This window comes from Pteropus alecto, unplaced genomic scaffold (genome assembly GCF_000325575.1).
Source record: "Pteropus alecto unplaced genomic scaffold, ASM32557v1 scaffold94, whole genome shotgun sequence".
NCBI classification, from domain to species: Eukaryota; Metazoa; Chordata; class Mammalia; order Chiroptera; family Pteropodidae; genus Pteropus; species Pteropus alecto.
Genome location: NW_006437736.1, coordinates 7,435,241 through 7,446,644, shown reverse-complemented (window position 1 = coordinate 7,446,644; position 11,404 = coordinate 7,435,241). Strand labels below are relative to the sequence as shown.

Below are 11,404 nucleotides of genomic sequence, written 5' to 3'. Positions count from 1 at the left end.
AAGGCGCTGGCGGAGCCGCTGAGCGCCGCGCAGCTGCGGCGGCTGGAGGAGCATCGCTACAGCGCCGCGGGCATCTCGCTGCTCGAGCCGCCGCTGCAGATCTACTGGACCTGGCTGCTCCAGTGGGTCCCGTTGTGGGTAGCCCCCAACACCATCACTCTGCTGGGCCTCGCCGTCAACCTCCTCACCACGCTCGTGCTCATCTCCTACTGCCCCGCGGCCACTGAGGAGGTAGGGCCCGCCCCCCGGCGGCGGCGTAATGACCCCCAACTGCTGTCCCCAGGAACCCCGCGCCCCGCGCCAGAGCGCTGCCCCAGGTGCGCCGCGGCCTCGCCGCTGGAGGTGCCCAGGGAGCAGGGAGACCCCCGCGCGGCGGAGCCTCCCGGGGCCGCGGACACCGCCACTGCGCCCGCGCCGCTTCCGCGCCGAGACTCCCACGCTGCTGCTCCAGCCCCGTGTCCACCCTGAGCCTCCCCGAGAAGGCGGAGGGGCTGTCAAGGTCACTGCGAGCCGGGGGCCTGCCTGCCTGGCCTGCACCCCATCCAGTGCCAAGCTATGGGGGAGCAGTCGGTAACTTTTCACACTGAAGACTGAACATCCCCATCCCGGTTCTGCCTGGCACCAGGGCTTGTGGTCAGGTTGGCCAAGCCCCAGATGCCTTTTGGACACTTTATAATCGTCTGTTTCTCAAGATTGTGCTAGTGATCCTGAAATATTGGTAGCACTGATCAAAGATAAGTTACTTTTAAGAGGGAACTTCCTCTTCGCTTCATTGAAAAACAGACTAAGGTATTAACAAAGTGATAATCCTTATCGTCACCACCACCCAGGGATCATAAAAGCCAACAGATTTTATTAGCAATGAGCATTTGACCTCTGTCTCAAATAAGAAGAGTAAATAATGTGGGCTTTGGACAACTATTAATCAGAGCAGCCCTAGGGCTGAGTGTGGAGAGCTTAGGAGGCAGAGAGGGTTCACTCTCATCTATATAGCTTTTTAGAATACACAGATAAATGTTACATTGCACACTCTGTGACATTGCTTTCTTGTCTTTGCCCTCCAAGTAGTGAAACCTGTTATTATCATATTTGAATGTAGGTCCTATGGAGAACCAAAGCCAGTTGAGGTGGGATAGCAGGAATATAGGGGAAATATCTCATGCCCTCCATATATGCATCCATTTTTTAAAATAATTAACGCAACTCACATTTTAAGCAGATTTTGCCGACCGATAGTTATGTTTATTATATATGATTTTTTGGCAGACATTCCCATTGTTATTCATTTCCAGTTTGTTTGAAAAAAGTAAGCTGCTTTAAGTTTTTAGAATGAAAAGACTGCTGGGTTAGAAGTGGAAGACAGGTTCTAAAGTGGCTCTGCCACACCTTGGAGAGAAATGCTGGTCTGTTTTCCCGTATGTAAAATAGCAAACATCACCTGCCAAACCAATTTCACAAGGATGCAGTGAGGACCAAATGATATATTACATGCAGATAAACGTAGAAAATTATAATTTGCTCAACAAATTAAAAATATTACTGTTATTAAAAATGTCCCAAAAATGTGTAATAAAATTTCGTTTTCTTGGACCTAGATTTGACGAAGAGTATTTGGTTGTTTCTGATATTTGCCAGTTAAATTGTGAACTTTCCAATATTATTATTAATTTAAGAACCATTTGTTGAGCATTTACAAAGAGTAGAGCATACAAACAAGTCCATGAGGTTCTGTTTAGTAATGTCAAGGAGAGCCCGATTGAAGAGGTAAAATTATGATTAAATAATTTTTAGGCTCATCCTCATTTTTAAAAAAGAGAGCACTTTACAAAAAAAAAAAAAAAATCAGGATGATCCAAGAAGGAGGAGTAAGGGTTAAAATAATAAGATGAAACCAAGAAGAGTTTCTAAGATGTATGTTATTGGACAACACACATGCTTCTATGTGGCTGAAGCAGTGAAGAGAGACCTTTACAGGACTCTCATTACCTATTTGATAATTCCAGCAACAACGTGAAAGAAGCATAGTAGTTCAGGGTATTAGGCATTCAGGTCACAGAGCTAGTAAATGACAGGACCAAGCAAGATTCAGATCCTAGTCAGTCTGACACCAAAGCCTATGTATTTTTTTACTTATACCACCACCTTCTTGTCTGGAGTTCCTGCTTTTTTCTGTGTAGTATGTAGGAAAAAATTTCTTGTATCTTATATTTATCAGGTATGTAAAGTATTTCATATCCATTTTTGCTTTTGTGTCTTATATCAATCCAGGGAGATTGGCAAGTTTTTTCCCTTCCTAGAATGACCTTTTCACCACTTTAGTATTTCTTCTATCCATTCTCCTTGAAATAATAGTAGTACTGTTTATTTTTATGAAAAGGAAATTGAGGCTGGAATGGTTAAGTGACTTTAACCTGGCTTGGAACTTGTTTTCTGATTCTTAGACTTAAGAATTCTTAGTGCTTTTCAGACTTGACAGGTTGCTTCCACAAAGCGTCAAGAAAAATACATAATGATTTTTGGATTTAGATGCTTAGGCTTATCTATCCATATAGGATACCTATACAGGATTACATATATGTAATGCTGACTGCATAGCTATATTAATCATATTTGATCAATTTTTTTAACTACTGTTTAATTTCTAGGACATGACTGGGGATGAAGGGAAATTAAGAGGACAGAGCTAAATGATAAACTTCTACAATGGTGCTCCGAATTGCATTTCACACCACCATTTCTGTTAAGGAACTTTCCGCTCCAGCCACATTGAACTTACTGTATAGCAAGGATTTCTCTCCTTCTCGTCCCTCTCTTTCTCCTTCTTCTTTTCTCCTGTCCCACTTCCATCTTTCTTTCTTTCTTTCTTTCTTTTTTTTTTACATTGTACAATTCAATGAGGTTTTTCAAAAAATATAGTTGGCATACAATAATAATTTCAGTTGTACAGCATAGTGATTAGAGATCTATGTAACTCACGAAATGGTCACCCCGCAATCAAGTACCCCTCTTCCCCCTTACATATTTATTACAACATTGTTGACTATTTTCCTTATGTTATATTTTATATCGCCATGATTATTTTGTATCTATCCATTTGTACTGCTTAATCCCTTTGCCCCTTTTCACTGTCCCCCCGAACCCTGCCTCCCGTCTAGTGGCCCTCAAAATATTCTCAGTATCTATGAGTTTGTTTCCGTTTCTGTTGTTTATTTTGTTCTTTAGATTCCACATGGACGTGAAATCATATATCTGTCTTTCTCTATCTGACTGACTTCATTCAGCACAATACCCTCTAGGTCCATAATGGCAATATCATTTTCCATCCCCTTCCTTTTAGTCGGTATGTGCTTTTTAATCTGAAGTGAGTCTCTTGTAGGCAGCATATGTAGGGGTTTTGTTTTCTTATCCATTCAGCCACTCTATCTTTTGGTTGGAGCACTTAATTCTTTTCCATTTGCGGTACTTGTTGATAGGAATGTAGTTATTACCATTCTTTATTCATGTTTTTAAAAATTTTTTTCTTCTTAAAGAAGTCCCACCAACAATCCTGTAATACTGGTTTGGTGTTGATGAATCCTTTACCTTATTTTTGTCTGGGAAGCACTATATCTGTCCTTCGACTCTAAGTGATAGCTTTGCTGGATAAATTATTCTTGGTTGTAGATCCTGGGTTTTCAACACTGAATATTTTGTGCCAAGCCCTTCTGCTTATGGGAGTTCCCTTGTAGGTAACTAATTGCTTTTCTCTTGCTGCTTTTAAGAGTCTCTTTTTGTATTTAACTTTTGGCATCTTAATTATGATGTGTCTTGGTGTGATCTCAAGAAGGGATGAACAAGCTTCTATCATCTATGCCATTTTGCCCCTTCTCCTCACTTCCATCTTTCAGTGCCCAGTTCTAACACTAACTCCTTATGAAATATTTCTTCCTTCTCTGGAGTCAAATCAACCACTTAATCCTCTAAATCCCAATAATAACAATAATAATTAACATTTACCTGGTATTGGCTTTGTACCTGGCATTATTTTAAGCTGCTTTTGTCTATTATTTAATACTCCCAACAACTTTATGAAAAAGTACTATTATTATCACCATTTTATAGATGAGGAAACTGAAGGGAAATTAACCTCTTCAGGGTATATAGCTTTAAATGGAGACCAGGATTCCAAACCAGAAAGCTATGCTTCCACCACAGGACTCTGTAGCTCTCCTGTGGAACTTCTCCATTTCAGTTTTTGTGTGTCCTTACTGAGCAGGATTTGAAATTCAGACAGTGATTGCCTATATTTGTTCATTCTCCGCAGCACAGTACCTTGCATAAGGCAGAGGCTTAGTAAATATTTGCTAAACTATTGACCACATGAATGAAATAACAAAATGTAATCTTGGGATATCATGTTTTTCTACTCTTATCCAGTGTTAGCTGGTCTTGGATTAAATACTTATCAGTTGTTTGGCCTGGGTGGTCTTAACAAGACTAAGCGAGAGTTAGGGTGACTAGAGAAAACAAGAACTGAATTGCTTCCTTCTTACCTTGATGAAGCTGTTCTATCTGAATACTGACTGTTCTGTCCTTGGCCCCCATTCCTTGGCTGCCTAATCCTAAAATAGAATCACAGACTCCTACAGTTTGAAGGACCTTAGGGCTTATTTAATGTAATTCTTTCATTTGTATGTGAGAAAACTCAGTTATTTGAATCTAGTTCTTCAAGTTCCAACCTACTAGCATTTCTCTACCACAAAACACTCAGACACCTATTTTTGACTAGTATAAACTGTGGCATCATTCTCTTTTAAATTTATTTAAGTAAATGTTTTTGCTCTGCCCTCTTGGTCTATGTATATAAATCCAAGTCAGTGTCTCTTAACTGTAAAGTTTATCGCAGATAGGTGCCTACCATAGAGCTGGGGCAAAGGGCATTGAATAATTTCTTTTGTTTATGATAGAAAGTTGAACCAAAAAGCAGATATATCTGAAAAAGTAAGAAAGACCTTGAGAAATGTTTTATTTCCTGTCTTAATAATTCAGATTATAGTTGCCTTTGTACTATAAAGTTACTCGTTTGGGAGAAATAATAAGAAAAGTCAATAATCTGTAGATTCCTGCTCAGTTTTTTTAGAGGTTTGATTTCTCTGAAATCTAGTATATTTCCTTTATCACCTAGCCCTTTTTTAAAAAAACCATATCAGTAACTTATCAAGCATTATTTATAACAAGGACTCTCGTAAGAGATTGTCCTCTCTTTCTAAAACAAAATATGAACTCCAAACTTTCAGAAGGTAAAAGTTCTAGAAGAAGGACAGAGAGTAGAGTGCAGCAAGCAGACAATCAGGCCTCAGAATTTAAGCAGGCAGGTGCCCAACCCTGAGAACAAATGTCACCTTAAATTCTGTAGCCAAGGTGCTTCACTTGCCTTACTCGAGTCCCAGTCCTGTCTAGAAGGAGCTTCTGCAGGTAACGTGGAAGTAACTTTGCTCTGAGATGTGTCCCTTTGATTCTTATGGCTTTCCTATATTTGATTCGCAAGCACTAAGATGTTTCCCCTTTAGAATTCTGGTTCAAGTGTGGATAAAACATGCATTGTAGTACATAGGAAGAGCTTTAAATTCCACTCCTGGTATATTAGGCCTGGGCATAGGGGCTCCTACCACTTGGGTTTTTTGAAGTTAAAAACAGAACAGAAGTTAAAGCACCCAGTACAATTGATGTTGATGATAGATCTAGCCCAGATAGAGATGATAGACTCTTAATGCTCCTCTTCCTTGTTCTCCTTAGCACAGTAAGTCAGGATTTTCAACAAGAACTCTAGTAAGTACTATAGGAGTGATTTGTTGGTTGGTTGGTTGGTTTTTTAAAAAGAAACTTCACATGAAGTATAAAAAGAAGACTACTTTTCAAAGTATCGATTTCTAATGTCATGAGAAAGCACCTTTGGCTTTGAAGTGCTGGTTAAACTGCATTCATGCTCTGCCTGGTTTCCTTCCCCCCGTTTGTAACCTGCCTCATTTCCTGAAATTGGGTGTGCTCTTCTCAAATGCTGGCCCCTTACCAGAGCTGAGGTCAGAAACCTGTTGAAATCAGTAAGCCCCCAGGGCCCTACCTGATTGGTATGTGAATGAGCTTATCCTTCCAGACACCAAAAGCCTCTGAAGCCTTCCTCTTTAAACAAGGAAGCCCCCATCCACCAGAGATAAACCCTTGACTATACCCCAGGCACAAAATATACATTAGAGCAGTGTCAGATTAGCAATCTATTAGAAACTCCAAGAATTTTCTTTTTAAAAATCACTAACATTACCTGACTGGATACAAAGTCCACCTTTTAATACCACACCAGCATTATATTTTTTCACATATGCATGATCTTCCAATTTTTTTTTCTTCCTATCTGTTATAAACAGTTTCTATTTTTATGGAGAGAGTAGTCAGTTGATGTTTGGACCAATGAAATGTCTCTGTTGCTAACTGACTTAGTCGTTACTGGTTAGGTAATACCTTTTGCATATGTCTCAACTCTTACACAAGGTTATTTAAGCTAGAGTCATTTTTTAAGTATAAAAATTCATATAAATAGACATGGTATAGTTCCAGTATTTCCTAAATTTTTATTTTGGGAAGATTTTTGCTTCTGTGTATTACCTATACCATTTTTTATTAACTATTTTTCTTACATTAACTTTAAACCTACTCTTTTTTTTAAAGACAGACTCATTCTAAGCCTTAATATCTATAAAATCATAAATTTGATAGCTATGGTAGCTATTTTTTAAAACTATATTAAATTTTTCCAAAATACATTAAAATAAAGATATAAATATTAAAATGAAAACTTTACCCATGAATCACTTAAAATTATGTAGTATCAATAATAAGTTACAATAATTAAATTTTACTGAGCTCCTTCCATATGCCATGTACTTTTCTAAGCACTTTACACATAATAGTTTGTATAATTCACACAATGAGGAAGGAACCGAGATTATTCTCATTTTCTATAAAGGGAGATTGAGACACTGAGAGGTTATGTAACTCATCCAATATGGCAAAGCAAGAATCTGGGTGCAGGAAGAGTCCACCTTCCTAACCACTCTGCCAGGAAAACCTGGGGCATGTATTTTTCCCTTTGGAAACCATTTTACTTGATAGGTTATCAGGTAACCTATTACCTAATAGGAAATATTCAGATCATCAGTTGATTTGAATCATCTAGTTATTTTGCTCCTATTGTATGTACAGCAGATTTTAAAAATAGACAACATGCCTCATACCCTTGAGAGAATTATATTCTAGTATGAATAAAGGCCTTGGAGACTATCTAGTCTAGCATTTTTATTTATAGAAACTCTAAGAATGTTTTCCAGAAAATCCAGTATTTTAAGTTTTGAGCTATAAAGTTTGTCCAGTGAGCAGAGGTGTGCTCATTGATCACTTTCTAAGTCTTGTCTTTTCTTCCTTTTCTTGATTCATGTGGTTATTCAAACACGTGTATAAAAAGAGATATGAAACTCAGGATGAGTAATTGATTTATATATAAATGTTCTCTCTGATCCAGAGTTATTTTTATAGGAATAATTGCCATATGGTCTGGTTCAGACACTTGGTTTCCCTAATTCTATAATGAATAATACGATCCTATAATTCAAGTAGCTAGAAAAAAGTAAAATTTCTCATATAATTTTATACAGCTATTTTTCAGCACTGTAACTGAAAAGCAATTTAAATTTATTAGTTTTTTTAATGACTGTTGGTTATGATTGATCCTTAGTAATTATCTTGTTTTTAGAATAAATTTATATATACTAATCTTTCATGAAATCATGTAAGATTCATCATTAGCACTTATTATTTAAATTATGACATAATCACATAATTGAATACCATGAAATCATTTATAAGAATGATGTATATCTCTATGTTTGACATAGAAAGATCTCTATGATATATTGTTAAGTTCTTATCTTAAAGGATACAGTAAATATTATGAAAATTATACAATTTAAAACTTTAAATTTTAGGAATCTAATATTACCCGAAGTAGTTCTATTTTCTGGAATAGGTTCCTTCTATAGAAGTATTCTGATATATTGTTCATGACTTTATAATTCATAATCTAAGCCTGATTTTTCCATACTTACATATAAAATTTTTTAAAATAAGTTCACCTGAAAACTGGAATTGAGTTGGGGTGGCTCTGTCCATCCTGCTCTGCCTCCAGGGAGTCTCTCCTGCAATTGCACCCTTTGGGGGAGACCCCTGGAAGGAAGCGGGGGGGCCAATTCTAATGGTGTCCTTCTGCACCTGGTGAATGATCTTCAACCTGAGGCATGTTTTGCAGAGATAACAGGTTTGAAAAGAAGTTGAAAATTTGCAAACTATTAAATAGCTTCCAGGTGGGAATGGAGGTGATGACAGCAGGGAAAAGAGAAAATAGGTCAGGCTCCTGATGCCTTGGGAAAACCTAAAAAGGAGAGAACTGGTTATTGGGGGATCGGTGTGCCTTTCTGGTTTTAAAAGGAAGGAAGCCTCACGCGGCTAGCAGCCATTTCCTATGGTTCATGTCTTGTTTGAGCGGGAAAGTGCTTCTCAGCAGGTTTGAAGAACAAGTAGTCTGTGAAGAAAAAATCCAAGTAAGAAACTCCATCTAGTCCGTATAGCCTGTACCACAAGAGATATCATATCATATCCTAGGGCATATCAGAAGACCCGGGTTTGATTCCTGGACCCAGTCTAGCTGCTTGTTTTGATGTGACTTTATTACCACTGCCTATTTGCCCATTTCACTTTTATCATTAATAAAAAGAACATGATAATGACTGCCCTTTCTCTGTGGATTGCCATGAAATTCTGTATCAAATAAAATAATACAGTTTTTTAAATGCCCCATGTTGTACCGTTTAACAAATGTAATTACCTTCCCAATCTTGTCTCTTGTAATTACCTATGGATCTTCTGTCACTGATGCCCGAGTAAACCTTTCACTTTCAGGCTTCTTGATTTCTGCCTAGACCTCTTCACTCTTTTCCCTGTTTAAATTACCCCTGCCTCTCTTTACCTATTTAAACTCTAAATTTAACTCCTCTAGTATCCTGGTGAAGTAGCTGTAAACCAGTGAACCAGTCTTGGTTTTCTTTTTCTAAATGAGCAGAGCTCACTCCCATACACGGTGTCTAGTAGTAACCAAACTTTTTTCAGTGTGGAGTCCCTTTAACTTCTTGACCTTTAGATTTGCCTGCAGCCAGTCTCCCAGATCAGAAGTCAGAATTAAACTCTTAGTGGACCTTTGGGAGTGCTTCTTGAGAAGTTTTCAATAAATGAAGGCACTATGCATAGAAGGGAGAAATGGAATATTTTTCAGGTAGATGATTTTCTTAGTGAAGTCTCTTATTTAGGGGAAAAGTATTTGATGGAGAATAGATGATAAGAAAAATGACTTATGTCACTCTCCAAATTTTAATAACTTCAATTTCCAATTTATATGTATTTGAAATATAATTCTGCTCTCCTTTAGTTATCAAAATTAAAACAATATAATTTTTTCATAGTAGCAAAAATGGGTAAGAACTGACTGGTTTGAGAAAGACTTAACAGGATTATTGGGATTTTTTAAAAATATTCTAGGTGGTTTTTTCACTTTTGCACTGTCATGATTTCTCAATTTTCAGTTTTTAGCCCTCTCTTAAATTGTTCCAGTTTCACAGTCTTTTAAAAACATGCTAATGAGAACATAATATGACATTTTAATATACATGTTCATAACTCAGGTTGCTTCTATTCTTAAATTATTTCTAATTTATGCCACTTTTAAATAGAAGAGACTAAGTAATTTTAAGCAATTAGTAGTGTAATCATTAGTGCTGAGCACCTAACATTAACAAATCATGAAACTTTTATAAAGTTAGTTCAAAACAAACTTCTGTTTACTTAGAAAGATTAAGTAATGGGGTAGGAAGTTGAATGGATATTTATAGAATTACCACATAAACTATACATAAGTTGATATTTTTAAAATTTGCCACTAAAAGTATGCAAAACATTATTTAATTGAGTGCTTACCATGTGCCAGGCTCTATGTAAAAAGCTAAGAATTTTTTCATCAGATACAACTATTAAGTATTATTTACAACTTACAAATGAAGTAACCAAAGTTTAGGGAGTTTAAATAACTTGTCCAAGGTTACTTGGCTGTTAAATAACAGAACAAAGGACTCAAACACAGATCTAACTTCAAAACTCTAGTTCTTAACAATTTTGCTATATTTCCTCTCCAAGACATAGAATTCTGAGTTGACCATTGCTACCATCATAAGGTCCCTGAGAAAGTGGCATACTATGTTTATAAAGTACTAAAAGAAAAGAATGATCATTTTTAAATCTTTTTTTCTCTTTTTTGTTCAAATTGAATCATTTTTATTGGTTTATCTTCAAATTTACTGACTTGTTCTGTCATTATCTGTGATTCTGTAATGTCTTTTTTCCTTTGGCTTTTATGATTTTTTCTCTTTATGGCTGATTTTCAGGAATTTGATTGTGATGTGCCTTGGTGGGTTTTTAAAAAATACTATTCATCTCGAGGTTTGTTTATAGCTTTTTGGATAAGCGAGTTTATAGATTTCATCAAATTTGGAAAATTTTCAACCATTATTTTTTCTGATATTTTTTGTGTCCAACCATCTCTTCTCTCCTTCCAAAACTCTAATTGCATATATGTTAGACTGTCTCTTGTCCCATAGGTCACTGATGCCAGGTTCAATTATTTTTAGTCTTTTTTCTTTGTGTGCATCATTTTGGATAGTTTCTATCTGTAAGTAGTCTGTAAGTTCACTGATCTTTTCTTTTAGTGTCTAATATGCTGTTAATCTTATCCAGTATATTTTACACTTCAAATATTGTATTTTTCATTTCTAAAGATTTCATTTGAGTCATGTTTTCTTTTACCTTCTTGAATCATATTTATAATAACATTTAATGTCCTCATCTGCTAATTCCATTATCTCAGTTGTTCCTGGGTCTGATTGTATTGATTTTACTCGTAGTTATAGATCATATTCTCCTGCTTCTTTGAATGACTAATAATTTTTGAATGGATGTCAAACATTAAGAGTTTTACCTTTTTGGGTACTAGATTTTTAAATTATTATTATTATTCCTTTACGATGTTATGCTTTGTGCTGGCTACAGGTAAGTTGCCTGGATCAGTCAGATCATTTTGAGGCTGGACTTTAAGTCTGTTAGGACTGTCCAGAGAAGCCTTTAGTTCAGTGCTAATTTATCCCCACTGCTAAGACAATACAGTTCTGAGAACTCTACCAGTGCCATAGGTGTTACGAGGTCCTTCTGCTGTGCATTGTGGGAACATAAATGATTCCTAACTTTGCATGGGCTTCAAATTTTGTGTAGCCTTGTG

General features: G+C 36.7%; 1 protein-coding gene across 1 annotated transcript in view; it reads left to right on the top strand.

The window, feature by feature from the left end:
• The first annotated feature begins 6 nt into the window (after positions 1 to 6).
• Positions 7 to 11,404, top strand: part of CHPT1 (choline phosphotransferase 1) — a 33,307-nt gene continuing 21,909 nt past the window's right edge. The window contains exon 1 of the mRNA XM_006914549.1: positions 7 to 231. The gene's annotated coding sequence lies outside the window, so the exon portion shown is untranslated. The remainder of the gene's footprint in view (positions 232 to 11,404) is intronic.